This window comes from Pyrus communis, chromosome 15 (genome assembly GCF_041283825.1).
Source record: "Pyrus communis isolate YQ-2024b chromosome 15, ASM4128382v1, whole genome shotgun sequence".
Classification (NCBI taxonomy): domain Eukaryota; kingdom Viridiplantae; phylum Streptophyta; class Magnoliopsida; order Rosales; family Rosaceae; genus Pyrus; species Pyrus communis.
The window spans coordinates 4,019,025-4,035,514 of NC_142579.1; the positions used below are offsets into that span (position 1 = coordinate 4,019,025).

The 16,490-nt window shown below is 36.1% G+C and overlaps 1 pseudogene; it reads right to left on the bottom strand.

Moving 5' to 3' along the window:
• Positions 1 to 15,180: 15,180 nt before the first annotated feature.
• Positions 15,181 to 16,145, bottom strand: LOC137733630 (uncharacterized; annotated as a pseudogene).
• Between the last annotated feature and the right edge of the window lie 345 nt (positions 16,146 to 16,490).

The window sequence follows — 16,490 nt, forward strand, 5'->3', positions numbered from 1 at the left end:
ACGTTTAGGTAAAAATCCTACCCATAAGGTTAGCCATGTCCTTATAAATACCCCATTTTCACCAAACTTTGGTAAGTTTTTGCTACGCAATTAAGCCCTAAGCACTAATCACTCCTTTTAGATAAATTAACTCAGGCATCGAAAATCCATTGGCCAAGCTGCCCCCCTCACCCCCACCACCACCCCCAACTTCATGGACACGTAAGGTTTTGGCCTTGATCAAATGTGTCTGTTTATTTTGTAGTTACATAAGATCGAAAAAAGTGAGAGAGGATAAAGGTCGGAGGAGAGGAGATGGGATGATTGAGATACAAGTATTAATTAAAAGGGTATATTACATTTTACCACCTCAATTTTGGGTGATATAACAAATCATACTCATCTTTTGAACATTGCAATGTCATACATTAACTAACGAATTCATTGCAGTGTCAGACCTCCATTAAAAAATCCGTCCACTGACATTGCAACAATTTCGTAAGTTGACGTATGACATTAATTGCAATGTTCAAAAGATAAGAGTACGAGTTTGTGATGTGACCAAAACTTGAGGGAATAAGATGTAATTTATCCTACTTAAAAAGTTACAAGATAAATGCTAAAATGATGATAATACATTAAAATAAGGAAATTGTTATTAGTACTCTAAAAATCTTACTCTCTACTTCTTATAAGTGTATTTTTCTAATGATAGAAAGTATGGAGTGCAAAATAAGATTTGTAGAGCGCTAATTTTATTTCCTAAAACAAAATAAGACACTTTTAATGTAGGTGAACAAAAGTGTACCCTAGCTAAATCTATGTAAACGCCACATCTAAAAAGAGTCTTAACAAAAAAAAGTAAATAATAAAATACAGAAACAACGATCAGATTTCGTACAATGAATTTATATATCAAAATGTTTTGTATTTTTTACTAGCTCATGGTCTTCTTATATATGAACTTGTTCCTTTTGTCTTTTAACTATGATAGTATCAAATACATTAATTTACAGAGAGGAAATTAATTAAAACTTAGGTATGCAAGGGGCCTGCAAATCGATCTAACCCACAAATTCATGCTTAATACTATAGTCTAGTGATATTTCTCTTCACTTGTAAGTGAGAAGTCTTAAGTTCAGTTATCGTCAAAGCCGAATTTGAACCACATTATTGCTAGCCCATTGTGAGGATTAGCTCACTCCCCCACCCTCTTAGTGTAAAAAATTTGTTCCAAAAAAAAAATGGTAAACTAACTACTAATAATTTTCGATTTGGATTTAGGAATTAAAAAAATTCAAGAATATACAAAATTATAGAGGATTTCTCTACTAAAAAAAACCAATGTGATTCATCTGAATCAATGTGAATTTAGATGGAAAATATTGTTAATAGTCTTCCTAAACCTTGTGCCAACGATGGCTGCACCAATCCTGCATGCTGTGGTCGAGGTTGTTTTTTTGTCGCCAAGTTTTCATGTTATGTTTATTTGCTTTTAATATAACAATACACAACTCTATATATATATACATAGTTTGGTGTAGAAGGGTTGTAAATCTTCATTCAAATTTAAAGTCTGGTTTGGTATTACTGCGCTTTTAAAAAAACTATTTTTGCTGTGCTATGAGAATAAGCTCATTTTTGCTGCTTCACGTTTTCAGCTTTTTTTTCACCAAAAACTGTGAAAATAAGCTGTTTTTAAGTGTTTACCAAACACCTTTTTGAGCTTAGCTTTTTTTTATACCCACTTTTTATAAAAATATCTCAGTACCAAACCAGTACTAAGTTTGGTGTTCACGTTTTTGCAGGACATCAAACTGATTGGCCTGAACTACTTGGAAAGCCATTGGGTGAGGCTATAGCAGTAATCCAGAAGACCAACCCAGGGGTTACGATTGTGGTAAAAAAAAGTGGGATTTTAGGGCTGGAAGTTTGTTGCTACCGTGTGTATGTTTTCGTTGATGAATCTGAGAATGTCTCGCGGGTACCATTCGTTCGGTAGAGACGAGAGTGTGCACATGATAATAAAGTCTACCAGATACGGTTATATTTTTAATTTTCAAGTTTCGAGAGAGAATGGGTGATCCTGGCATATGATGTACTTTTCTTTGATATTCTTCCTATTCTATAAATAATTATATCAGAAACCCTTAATATGTCTACCATTGTTTTTTTTTTTTCAAGAAAGGAAACTTATTTAAATCTAGAGACTCAAACCGGATTACAATGACAATTATATTGTCTATTAAAATGACTTAATTCTTGTAGATTGAAATGTAGGCGAGTAGGAATTGGCTGGAGAACTTGCAAAAAAGATAAACACCATAAGACCAATTGACAAACACCCTGTGGCCTCGCGTAAGAAAATGTTCGAGAGAAACTGAATAGTAAACGAGAATTCTGAGTTCAGTTTGGCCTTTACCAGTTTCCTTTTGTGACTTGGCTATTTATAAGGAAAAAAGTCATGTAGTCATCTGTAGTGTGCTAATGCTCAGCAGGCTAACTGGTGGAGCAGTCTCGCTTATCAGGTGGAAGGATATTCCCTTGGTAGAGGACCTCTTAATATAGGTTATTTTATTAAGATGTAGGTTTTTTCTGTTCTCAAGGAATTAGGTTTACTTATCTATTAGGCTTGTATCTTGTTTTCTATATATACCTCCTTATGGGGAAGAATAATGATGTATTCGATTGTGTGAAATTTTGAAATACTTTGTTTAACTCCTGAAAGGTCAAGTTTAGCAAGAGGTTGACAACCATGCCCTGCTAAGTTGGTCGTGATGTCTGCATGTATCCAAGATGTCCACATGAGTGCTCAACAAGAGTTGAGACGTTTGGACCGGATAGTTGTGGGTAGGGGTGGTTCGGTATGGGATACCGAACTAAAACCTTAGTTCCGATTTCCAAACCGAAATTTTCGGTATTCTCAATTTCAAGACCAATCCCAAATCAAAATTTCGGGAATCCTAATTTTCGGGAATCCTGAAATAGTTTCGGTATTTCGGGACAATCGGGAATCCCGAAATATTTTTGGGCTTTTGGTGATTCTGTATTCCCAATTCCCATAGCTGTTATATTTTCACTAAAATAATCAGGAACGTACTTCAAACATTACTGTGCTTCTTGTTTTCCTTCGTTTCGTGATTGTTTTTCCATTACTAGTTTCAACTTCATACTCCCGATGAGTTACCTGGCATGAAGTTGAGGAGGTAGAAGGAATAATGCATGAATTGATCAAACGATATCCGTAGGCAACATTAAACTCTTAAACAACCACCAGTGCAACCGCGGATAAGTTTTATATGATATCTTCTTTTTTAGTACTGAGATGCATTTATAAGTTTATAACCTATAGAACCGAGTTGTTTTACCATTTAAGAATACACTAGAAGGCAAACCTATTACAAAAGTTATATACCTTTTTGTGATTCTGTGGAATACTCATTACACTTTCGGTGTTTATGTTCTCTACTTTCTTCAACAACTTTGACACTGGTGTTTGTGTTACTTCTAGTAAAGGTGACTCCTATCAATGAAATAGAATGACACGTAACACATATCATAATCCTTCATATGTTTATGTTGCAGGGATGAAAAATAAAGTAACATGATTTTTTCATTATTGTGCCAACATGATTTATATATATATTATTATCTGTGTGTGTGTATATATATATAATAAATAAAAATATATATATTTCGATTCGGTATGGGAATACCAAAATATTGGGAAGACAATCCCGATTCCCATACCGAAATTTTGGTATTTTTTCGGGATAGCATACCGAAAATTTTGGGAAAATCGGTTTGGGACATTTTCGATTTGGTTCGGAATTTTTGAAAATTTTTTCCACCCCTAGTTGTGGGCTATCACTGCTGTTTTGTGGGTTGGCCTGTTTGGTCCGTAATGGTTCAGATAAGGTGTGCTCACGCCATCGAGCGTGCCATATTTAGCTCATAATCCACGTGGCCCGCTCTAATTGGGCGTGGCTTATTTATCTCTCCACGATTTTTATACGTTTCAAGTCAAGTTGACATTCTTCAAATCTATTTACCACTTTCAACCATTAATTTTTTAGAATTTAAATTCCTATTACTTTCAAGAAATATTAAAAACCTATATAAATTCTTCCAAGCTGGTGACTCTTGAGCAGGCGGCAAAGACATCTTCAGGCTCAACAGTTGTGATCAGATGAGCAAGCACTTCATCCTTAATCCTCTTGATCTCTTCCTTTGGAGATAACCCACCATACCAAAAGACTCGCCTTAGTGATACAGAGGTGGAGGATATTCATCACCCTTACCACTGGAGAGAGGCATCTTAAAAAATTCTTCCATGAAAAATGCCAGGAAAAAATTTAGAAGATAATTCGAAGGAGAAGGGAAAAAAAAAATTACATATATATATATATATATAGACACACACATACATGGAGCAGGGCACCAGACCACAGCTCAACACCTTCTGGCCCAAAACAAGGGGGGCCTGCCCGACGCCTCCCCCTTTTTCTCTTTCCCTCTCGGCCCAAAGTGATAGGAGGCAGAAGGGGAAGTCGCCATGTATTGGGTAAAAAACATACAAATAAGCTGGCCATCTTCCTATAAATACCTCATCTCCACTAATTTATGGTAAACTGTTGCTACAGAATTAAGCCCTAAATACTCACTCTTTCCAGAGAAACTAACTTAGGCATCAGAGATCCATTGGCCAAACCCCCTATCCCTACTTCATGGGCGCATGAGGCTTTGGCCTTGATCAAAGGTGTTAATTTTTCTTATAGTTACATTTTCGTCAAGATCGAAGATGGCGGAATTTTGCCACCACAACATCGGTGGGAAAAGGCGAGAAAGGAAGAATGAGGTGGGAGGAGAGGGGACGAGACGATTGAGATACAAATATTATTAAAATGGTAAGTTACATTTTACCACCTCAATTTTGGGTTATATAACAAACTCATACCTCATATTTGAACATTGCAATGTCATACCTTAACTTAGGAATTCATTGCAATGTCATACCTCTAAAAAAATCCTATCAATTTATCTGTTAATTGCTGACATGGCAAGAAAGGGTTCACTCCCTTGCCCAATTAGATAAAAATTAATCAAATATTAATAAAAATTAAAATGAAACTTAATAAAAATAAAAATAAAACTTTTATCCCTTAAATTAAAATCAGTCCCTCGCCCACCGAAGTCTCAATGACACGCTCCGATTTTGATATCCCCAAATACTAGGATGGGCACGTGCTGGCCGACACCCGAGGATGCCATTTAAAAAATGCATACAAATAAAATATGTAATTATAAAGAAATACACCAATGCAAAACCGTGTTCAGAGCATACAACTAATCAAGAATAATGTGAAAGAATTATTATAAAAAAGTACGAACAAAGGAGTGGGTCCTACACGGGGGAGACTCGAAGATGCCTCGATTCTAACTCCTGAAGGGGGCGCAAAACAAAGGGTGAGTGGACCAAAGTTTATAATACAAATACTAATAATAAGAAAATCATTTTATTTCTGAACATACTAACCCCTTGTTTTGAAAACACATATATAGGACTATGTAGTAGGTTTTTCTAAAAACTCTAGCATGCCATGAAAAACGTTCGTAAAACAATTACGTATAAACCAGTGCTCAGAAATGGTAGTATAGCCGCCCGAAGGAAAATCTGTAAATCTCCTCAATGACATATTCAACTAGGGGTATCATAGTCGCTTGAAGGCAGTACCTATACATCACTTGAAGGTGAAGTTGTACGACACTGTGTTACGCCAGTGAAGAAACATGGTAGGCCCCATCACCCACAGATGAAGCTGTACGACTTTGGGTTACGCCAGAGAAGAAACATATACATATAACATTACACACCGACACTAGCCATGGCTAGTGAAGCTGTCTGACACTGGTTTCGCCAGTAAAGTTGGGGGGGTATGGCATAAATATCCTCAACTGTGTCCTATGTCCATAGACGTCTACATACCTATGTTATGTAGAAGTGTTGTATAATAACCTACTAGATAAGCACCGAAAACATATCTTAAAAACCTCATATCAAATCCAGAGCTCAAAACTCAAAGCCTTATCTCATAAATCCATGATAATTCATATTCTTAAATCCATAGAATTTCATATACGAAATCATAAATAAGGCATATCTCGATAAATCATAAATAAGGCATAAAACGTTAAATCGTGAAATCATGCTTTTCATGAATGCAAGCCTAATATTTTATAAAAACATGCAAGTTAAGAAGATGTCCACTCATAGATATTCCATTGTCAGGGGGCCACTCGAACTAGAGAAGACGGGATCACTTCACTGACACACCTATACACAATTATAGACCATTTAATAAAATTATACTAAAACGATAGAATTTGGGAAAATGGGCAGCAGATTTGCATTCGGCACGTCAAAAAATCTAAAGAGAGACCTTGGGTTCCCCCATGCACCCTATAGGGTGGTGGCCCGAGAGGCCACGCGCGATCACACGTGCCGCCATGCGCCAAGATGGTTGGCCAAAAAAGTAACCAGCATCGCCGTGGACGGCGATGGAGCACAGTACCTCCGGTGGAGGCGCGTGTGCTCCACGCGCCGACCATGATAGCTCACCACGGGCGGCCCACGAGCCGGCTTAGGCTTGGGTTGACTCGGATTTGGGCTTTGGGTTGCTAGGTTGGGCTGGTTGCTGGGGTGGGCTTAGGTTATTGGGTTGGATCTGGGTTAGGGTTATTGGGTTAGGTCGGTTATTTAAATCGGGTTTTTGGGTTGCAGGTCAGGTCGACCCGATTAGGCTCGCAGGTCGCACCCGCTGGACCCAATGAAGGAGAAGGCCAAATTCTTGGCTGGGAAACTCTCGAGCTTTAATCGAGCTTAAATCTCAACCAAACTTTGTAACCCAATGCATCAAATTAAAGCTCGGGAGACAAGGAATTGAAATATACCTTTGGTTTTCTCGTCTGTGGCTAGAGTTAGCCAGAAAAGGGCTCAAAGGTCGTTGGGTTTTTCGCCTGAAATTGAGGAAGGTTCCCCCAAGCTATCTCGGTGTCCAACATCCACTAAACTACTAAAAAATGTCCCACACTCACTCATGAACACTATCTACGAAGATCTAGATGGTTTTCAAGGCTTACCCAAGGGAAAATGACGAGAACTCGTCGAAAAACTCCATGAACAGTGATGGTGCAACAATGTAGTGAGAAAGAGAGAAGAAGATGAGCCTTCATAGGTCTGAATTGCAATGAGGATGCCTCGAGGGTGGTGGGATCGCCGGAGTGTGAGCCATGGTGGTGGTGATCCAGTCTTCATTGTGGTGTTTGTGTGTGTGTGTGTCTGTGCTCGGAGAGAAAGAGAGAGTAATGAGAGGGAAAGTTTGAGAGAAGAGAGGTAAGGGAGTTTGCAGAGATAGGGGGAAAGACAAGGAGAGAGAGATAGTGTTCGAGAAGGTCCAAGAGATTGGGGGAGAAAAATGAACACCCTAGAAATGGGGCGTGTCACCACCCTAATGGTCTATGATGGAGAAATATCTCCAATTGAAAAATTATCAAAATGCCCTTATTGTTCCGAATCCCGTAAAATCTTCATTTGAGCTCCAAATTCAATTCCTCTTGTACACACGCGTTCATAACGACGAGTCCTACAAGGATATGCCAAGAAAAAGAGTCTTACGCAATACAACACGACGATCAACAAAAGTCAACGTTTTTTCCTCAAAGGGAATATTCGTAAATTCACGCTTTAAAATTATAAAAACCGAAATATTTGGGGATGAGTCGTTGCACTCTATCCCGAGTATTGACGTCCAAGAGTCCTAACAAGAGCTCGAGGATAATTTTGACAATTTCACCCTCGCCAAGGCCAACGACCTTGCAAATGCTAACAACCTCACTAAGGTGTTCAAAGAGGGCAATTTCGACAATTTCCTTGAGGTTTATGAGTCGACCTAGCAAGTTGGAATCTACACCGACTAAGCTGTAATCGGTGAGTCAGAGGACCACGAGGTTCGTCAAGTTGCCAAGATCCGTCTTCCTCCTCGAGGGAGTTTGTTAGAGAGGGTGATGTTGTTGGGAGATGATGGTGTTGTTGAGAATGGCGTGCGAGTTCTGCTAGTCGATGAGGCTAGGGCCGACGTCGTTGGGAAAGTGGATGGAGTTGAAAACAACAAGTCAGTGCGGGGCTATCCAGAAGAGGCGGGGGGTTTGAGAAGAAATGATTGTGGTGTTGTGGTATTGAGATTGATGGTGTTTAATCCTTTTTATTATTGCAATTTTTTTTTAAATTAACTAATGTAATTATATTTAAATTAATATTCTTTTTTATTGGTGTTAAATCATTAAAAAAAAATAAAAAATATCTATTTGCCACGTGGCATGAATTTGATGATCTGTCATCAATCATGTGGCACCTACACCTGTCACATCAGCAGTTAACAGATAAATTGATGATTTTTTATTGAAGGTTTGACATTGCAATTATTTCCTAAGTTGATGTATGGCATTGCAATGTTTAAAAAATAAGGTATGAATTTGTGATTTGACCCAAAGTTGATGTAGTAATATGTAATTTATCCTCTCTAAAAAGTTAAAAGATAAATGCTAAAATGATGATAATGCATTAAAATAAGAGAACTGTTATTAGCACTCCAAAAAAGTTTGGAGGGTAAAATGAGAATTGTAGAGTGCCAATACAATTCCTAAAATAAAATATTAACAATAAATAGTTAAATCATGGTCAAGTAAGAGAGCACTTTTCAAGATTTAAGGTGTATGGTGAGCATACACCAAAGTTAATGTGGGTGAACAAAAGTGCACTCTAGCTAAATCTATGTAAATGTCACATCTAAAAAGAGTTTTAATGAAAAGAAGTAGGGAAATGTTATTCACACTCCAAAAATCTCATTCTACACTTCTCATAAGTGTATTTTTCTTTCTTAATATAGAAAGTTTGGGGTGTAGAATGAAATTTTTGGAGTGCTAATAATAATTCCCAAGAAGTAAACAATAAATTATAGAAACAATGATTAGCTTTCGTACAATAAAATTGTGTATATTTTCGACTAGCTCATTGGCTTCTTATATATGAATTTGTTCTTCTTGTCTCTTTACAATACGATATTGTCAGCTACATTAATTTACAGACAGGAAAATTAAAACTTAGGTGCTAGGGGCCTCCATATCGACCTAACCCACAAATGCATGCGTTTGTTCGTTTAAAATGGTAAACTAATCCCTAATATTTTTCGATTTGGATTTAGGAATTAAACAAATTCATGAATATACTAAATTATAGAGGATTTCTCAACTAAAAAAGCCAATGTGATTCATCTGAATCAATGTGAATTTAGATGGAAAATATTGTTAATAGCCTTCCCATTCTGGATGAGTATAGTGCATATATATAGGTACAACGTCTGAAGGTCATACGCATCACACCTCAGCTAATCAGAATCAGAAGAAGATGTCTACCTGGCCTCGTTACCCACCTTGTGCCAACGATGGCTGCACCAATCCTGCATGTTGTGGTCGAGGTTGTTTTTCTTTGCCAAGTTTTATGTTATGTTTATATGTTTTTAATATAATAATACACAACTATGTATACATGGTTTGGTGTAGAAGGGTTGCAGATTTTCGGGGAAATTTAAATTTGGTGTCCACGTTTTTGCAGGACATCAAACTGATTGGCCTGAACTGCTTGGAAAGCCTTTGAGTAAGGCTAAAGCAGTAATCCAGAAGACCAACCCAGGGGTTACGATTGTGGTAAAAAAAAGTGGAATTATAGGGGTGGAAGTTTGTTGCAACCGTGTGTATGTTTTCATTGATGAATCTGGGAATGTCTCGCGGGTACCATTTGTTCGGTAGAGACGAGAATGTGCGCATGATAATAAAGTCTACCAGATGCGCTTATGTTTTTTAATTTTCTAATTTGGAGGGAGAATGGATGATCCTGACATAAGATGTACTTTTCTCTGATATTCTTCCTATTCAATAAATTATATCAGAAAATATTAATTAACATAGTCTACCATTGTTTTTTTTTTTTTTTTCAAGAAACGAAACTTATTTAAATCTAGAGACTGAAACCGGATTATAATCATAATAAAGCATGTCCTGAGTAAACTATGGAGGCTCCGAAACCAATTTAGTTTTTGGATCTTATTAGATAGGGTTAAATAGTTTTTTTTTTCTTTCTTTGTTTTTTTTTTTTTTGGTAAAATGGAAGGAAAAAAGAAACACTAAGGAATAACTAATCTAGCTGTAGTGACTCCACAACAGTCGTTTAAAAGAGTTTAAACTAAACAAGGAGGAGGCTCCGCAATCTCTTGAAGCTCCATTTCGCTATTTAAACTCAATTTGGCTAACCCGTGGGCTGAAAAATGACATTCTCTATGAACATGTTGCATATCACAACTCCAATTCTCAATGATCAAACTTCTGCACTCCGAGATAAGATCATAGAGAAGATGATTATTAAGGCTTGGCGAACCATAAATGAGAGAGACCACCAAAGCAGAATCAGCCTCAACAATAAGATGAGCGAAATTTCTAGCTTTAACTATTTTCAACCCATAAAACAAACCCAAAGCTCATCAAGGAGAACTTCCTGAACTCCTTTATTTAGCAATAAAACCAGTGATCTAGTTACCATTGCCAATCTCTAATTAGTCCTTCACTTCCAATCACCCCATTAGAACCAAGCCTAGCACCATCCACATGTAACTTAAAGGTCCCAGACGAAGGAGGAACCCAAGCCAAGAGAACCTGCATACGGATGGTTGTGTTTACTAGAGATGCTAACATTAGCTTTGAGCCATTCAATAGAATACTCAAAGATGCATTTCTTTGGATCAGGAGGTTTAGTAAAATTAGGACAAAATATAGCACAACACCTCCACTTCCATATGAGACATAAGGCCAAGATTCCAAGATAATCCAAGCTCATGCGGATCTTTGCATTTTAAATTTGCCTCCACACAACCAAGAAAGGAATCAAATTGGTTCCCATGAGGATGATGTGGAAAAGGAATATTGCTCCAAAACTATATAGCAACATGACAACTTGAGAAAACATGCGAAATATTCTCCACTGCAAAATTACAAATCTGACAAAAAGTGTTGCTAGACATGTGTCTTTTAAAACGTTGCTCATTAGTCAGCAGCTTACCATAAGTCAAAATCCAAAGAAAGTATGTGACTTTAGAAGGCAACTTGATTTTCCAAATGAAAGCCCAAGAATTGTCAGCAAATTCTTGGTTAGGAAAATTCATAAGATAGCCACTTTTCACACTATACTCTCCATTATTGGTGCCACTCCAAATCATAGAATCATTGCAACCACATGACAAAGCTGGCGGAATACAAAGAATTTTCTGTATAACTTGGGGAGGAATCATAAGACTTATCAACATTCCAAAGACCCATTCTCAATGAAGTCTACAACTTTTAAATTTGGATCAAAACCATGAACTGAAAGCAGAGCACAATTAATTAAGGTATCATTTGTCTCAACACCATGAGTAATACTCCTCCAAGAAAGAAACACCCTTCCAAATTGTAATGTTAAAAATATCAGCCTCACCATGTTTGAGATACTTTTTCCTGCACATATTAGCCCATAGGCCATTGTCCTTATTCAGTAACCTCCAACCTGATTTAGCAAGAAGGGCCCTATTCATTTGATTTGATTTTTTTAATGCCATGACCCCTTTTAATCATAGAACAACAAACTTTATTCTAACTCACTAGGTGCGGTTTGGCTCTATCATCCATATTACCCCAAAGAGTTTCTATTGATTTTACCAAGAGAATCATAAAAATTGATAGGAATGCTAGCAGTTTGCATAGTATAGACCGGTATAGCAGAAGCAACAGGCTTAAATAGTATCTTAACTAGGTGCAAATGATAACAAAAATGAATCCACATTCAAAATCTATTATAATGACAATTATATTGTCTATTAAAGTTACTTAATTCTTGTGGATAGAAATTTGGCAAAGTATGAATTGACTGGAGAACTCGCAAATAAAAATAAAAAATAAAAGAAAAAACTCGTATTATCAGTTGACAAAATCCCCTTGGTGTTTTCCCAATGGCCTCACCTAATAAAGTGTTCGAGAGAAATTGAATAGTAGAAGAGGGTTTTGAGTTCAGTTAGACCCTTTTTTTTTTTTTTTTTTTTTTTTTTTTTGTGTCAAATGATAGATTTTTGTTAGATTAGCTACTGACGGAGTTCGAACCTACGCCGTCATGAAAAGGCTTAACTCTTTTCCACCACTGTAGTAAAAGGCCAGTTAAACCCTTACCAGTCGCCTTTTGTGAGTTGGGTGAGTTGGCTATTTATAAGGAAGAAAGTCATTTGGTCATCTGTATCAGGTTAGGTGCTCAGCAAGCCAACTGGTGTAGTAGTCAGACTAGGATTCTCTCCCCTCCTCTTTCCATCCCCTTCCATCCCCTCCTCTCACATTCTCTATTTTGTCTTTCTCTTTCTATAAAAAAAAAATTAATATAAGATGTTGATGTGGTTTAACCGTGACCGTTCAAATAGGAGGGGAGGGAAGGGAAGGAAAAAAAGAGAGGAGAGAATCCTACTCCGTAGCAGTCTTCCTTATCGGGTGGAAGGATATTCCCTTGGTAGAGGATCTTATTATAGAGTTATTTTATTACGTAGTTATTTTATTTTATGTTATTTTATTAAGATGTAGGTTTTCTTATTCTCAAGGAATTAGCTGGAAATTTGATCTCAACGGAGCAAATTGTTGATTCTCATGCCACAAATTTCATTCATTGAAAATTGATCTGCATTACATTCTACCAAACTATTCTGGTACGAAATAAGATGAAAGACCTCTAAAGACCTCTAAAGCAACAATTAAGCAAAGTAATCTTAGCCTTAGAATATAACATTAATATAAGCCCTGTTAATCTAAATATTTGAACTAGCCGTTACTTATGAATAACAAGCTAGCCGTTACATTTTGGATAACCAAATTGTAGAACAAAAACAATTTAAGAAATATTTATTTATGTCACTTAGTACTATAGTTTAATAGTGTTTCTCTTCACTTGTAAGTGAGAGGACTTTGGTTCGATTCTCGCCAAGTATGAAGTTAAACCACATTATCATTACAAGTCCAATGTAAAGCGTAGCTCATTCCCCTAATCCTTAGTGTAGATATTATCGTTTAAAAAAAAAAAAATTATTTTCACCAAGTGCAGTTGTCTTTGGATTGGTTTGGTATTGCTGTGCTATGAAAAAAAAAAAAAACTGCTTCTGCTGTGCTGTGAGAATAAGCAGCTGTGAAATAAAGCAACAGAGTGTTTGGTAAACTTTTTTGTAAAAGTGCTTTTGGAAAAAAAAGCAGTATGATAATGTTCGATAAATTTTTATGTAAAACAGCTGTAATGGTGTGAAATGATAAAAAAATGTATAATACTAGATGTGTCATTAATTTAATTTTCCTAACAAATAAAGGTGAATGACTAAATATACTTTACTTTTAAAAGAAAAATATTTATAAACTTTATCTTAAATATTAATTAGTATGACAAACTACTTCAATTGAAATATTTTAGACCAAATAGCTAGGATTCATTAGTACAATATTGTTAATGTACTTGAAAGTAGTCTAATTAGATGCATTCATCAAACTTGTCGCTATTCTATTTCTTAATGTTTCTATCTCATGTGATCTTTCAACTTGATAATTTTGGTATTCTTCATCATCATCATCATCTTTATTATCGCTCTCTTCACAAAAGTCCCTAAGGTCATCAAAATGACGATCACGTTCTGAATACCTTCGTATGTAGTTATGAAGAACCAATGTAGCAATGACAATCTTCACTTGCTTATTGAACGGGTAATTAGGCATATCCCTTAAAATTGCCTATCTTTTCTTCCATACCCCAAAAGTTCATTCAATGATGCTCCTAAGAGAAGAATGCATGTGATTTAATACCTCTTTATGATCTGTTGGTTCGGCACCCCTACGAAAATCCGGGAGATGATATCTTTCACTTTTATGTGGTCCCAAATAACATCTCATTTGTGAGTACCCCACATCTACCAAGTAATATTTTCTTGACAATTGAAAATTTTGTTTTGTATTGTAATAATTATACAAAGCAAGTATGTAAAATGTTCTAATAACTATGAAGATTACCATCTGGAGGCTTAGAAAAGTTTAAATTTGGATTTTGTAGAACGGATAGAAAAACCCTTGTATCATGTGCAGTGCTTTCCCATTCGGCACAAGCAAATGTGAATTGCATGTCAAAATTACATGCAGCCATAACATTTTGAGTCGGCATTCCTTTCCTACCAATGTATGGAACTTGATCCGGAGGTGGTATTAAAGCCTCAACAAGTACTCCATCTATGGCGCCAATACAATCCTAAGAATAATAACATAGAAGAAAACCGTCAACCTACACTTATAGTTTGCAAATAATTTAGAAGACGAGTCAAACTTTACTTTAAAATGAGGCATGTATCTTGTATCTCTCCTTATTTCTTGGGGAATGCCACGAAACTCCGAATCCATCGGTTTGATAATATCTATTGTCATCTTACATACGATATCTAACATAGCACCAAAATATCTACTAACACTCTCACTAGAATGTTGAAATTTCTCTTGAACTAATCTATTTTTCACACCATGTCCCAACATATGCAAGAACATTTCTAATATTTTAGTTGCATTCATTCTCCTTGAACTTTTCAATCCATAATTAGTTTGCAAGTCATTGGATAATTTATAAAAGACATCTTTGTTCATCCTAAACATTCTATAGCATCGCACATCATTCCTTATAGTACTTCCATCAACCAAATATTACTTGTTTGGGAAGAATTCATACAAGGAGTTTTGTGGACATATTTTAAATAATATGTTTCAACAGCTCTTGCTACAACACATATAATTAGACCGTCCTCCAAATCCTCAACATCATCTTCAAAGGTGTTCATATTGAATATACACATGTAACCTAACACATAATTCAACATTCCATAAGTCATAATCCAACAATCACTAAGAAGTCATAATCTGACATTCAAGAACAAGTCATAATCCAATGTTTAACATGAAATCATAATCCAACATTCAATAAACACAAAATACAAGCAACATTCAACACATAATCTTAATGCAAAGTACAAACCACACATAGTACTAATTCATAGTTTTAGCTCTTTATTGTTGTTTGTTGAACATATATTTCAACCAAGTCAGCTGGACTTCAGGATCTTTTATCGTGGGAAACACCTCTCGCTTCTCTGCAATACAAAATAAACATGTAGCAAACAACCCTAACTCGCTAGGTGGCTCACAACCAGGTAATTGTGCAACAGCTGCTATCACTTCCGGATTACTACTGCCTATATGCAACAACCTCATCAATGAGTTTGCAGAACTCCTATTTTCATAAGCTTCAACAAGACGGTCAATTTGACCACAAAGTTTTGCAGCACCTCCAATTTTTTTCCCTTTTTTATCAACCTTCTTCTTTTGCAATTCTCCTTGGTTAGCATCTCTTTTTTTTTCCTTCCTCTGCATAGTCTCAGTTTCTTCCTCATCATCTGAATCAATTTGTCCTATAGATTCCTCTCTTGTCTCTGGTGGTAGTACTCCAAATGAAGGTGCCTAGACATGTTCACCAGTAGCAACTGTGTTCGAGAACATCCTATCTAATTTGTCCTCCATCTCAGGACTAATGCCCTTTTTCTCAATCTTCCATATTCTTTGTTTATCTACAAGTAAGAAAGAATATGGTTAATACATATTGCATGATATCATAATACATATTAAAAGATAAATACACAAATCTAAATTTTATTATTCAACCACTCCTCAGAGGCATCAATGGTACCTTTGCTCGAATTCCACCCTAGGCCAGTTTCTTTACCAACTAGCTATTTCCACAACTTCCACTCATTTTTAAGTGCATCCCACTTATTTTTTAGTTGCACTCTTTCATAATCATGCCCTGTCTCTGCCTTGAAGTTAGCTCTAATATTTGCATATCCTTCTTTGTTAAAGTGAGTGCCCGGACGATGTCTGACCTCAACCTCCTTGATGCATACATCATAAAATATAGATATATTATGGGCATTCCATGTAGCTGAAGGATTTGACGAAGATGCCCCTTTCTTTACCATTGATACCAACTAGTGATTTGTATATAGACACACACACACACACACACACACATATACATATACATATATATATATATTAAAACAAGAACAAAATGGTAGTGATTTATATATAGACATATATATACATATACATACATATATATATATAGACACACACACACACACACACACACACACACACACACACATATATATATATATATATATATATATATATATTAAAACAAGGACAAATGATATTGTAATATAATCAGGAAATAACTAATGGTAAAGCGTAAAAAGGTTCCAGTTAAATCAGAATATAAATTGGTTGCTTCAAGAAATGACACTTGGAACGAATATTCA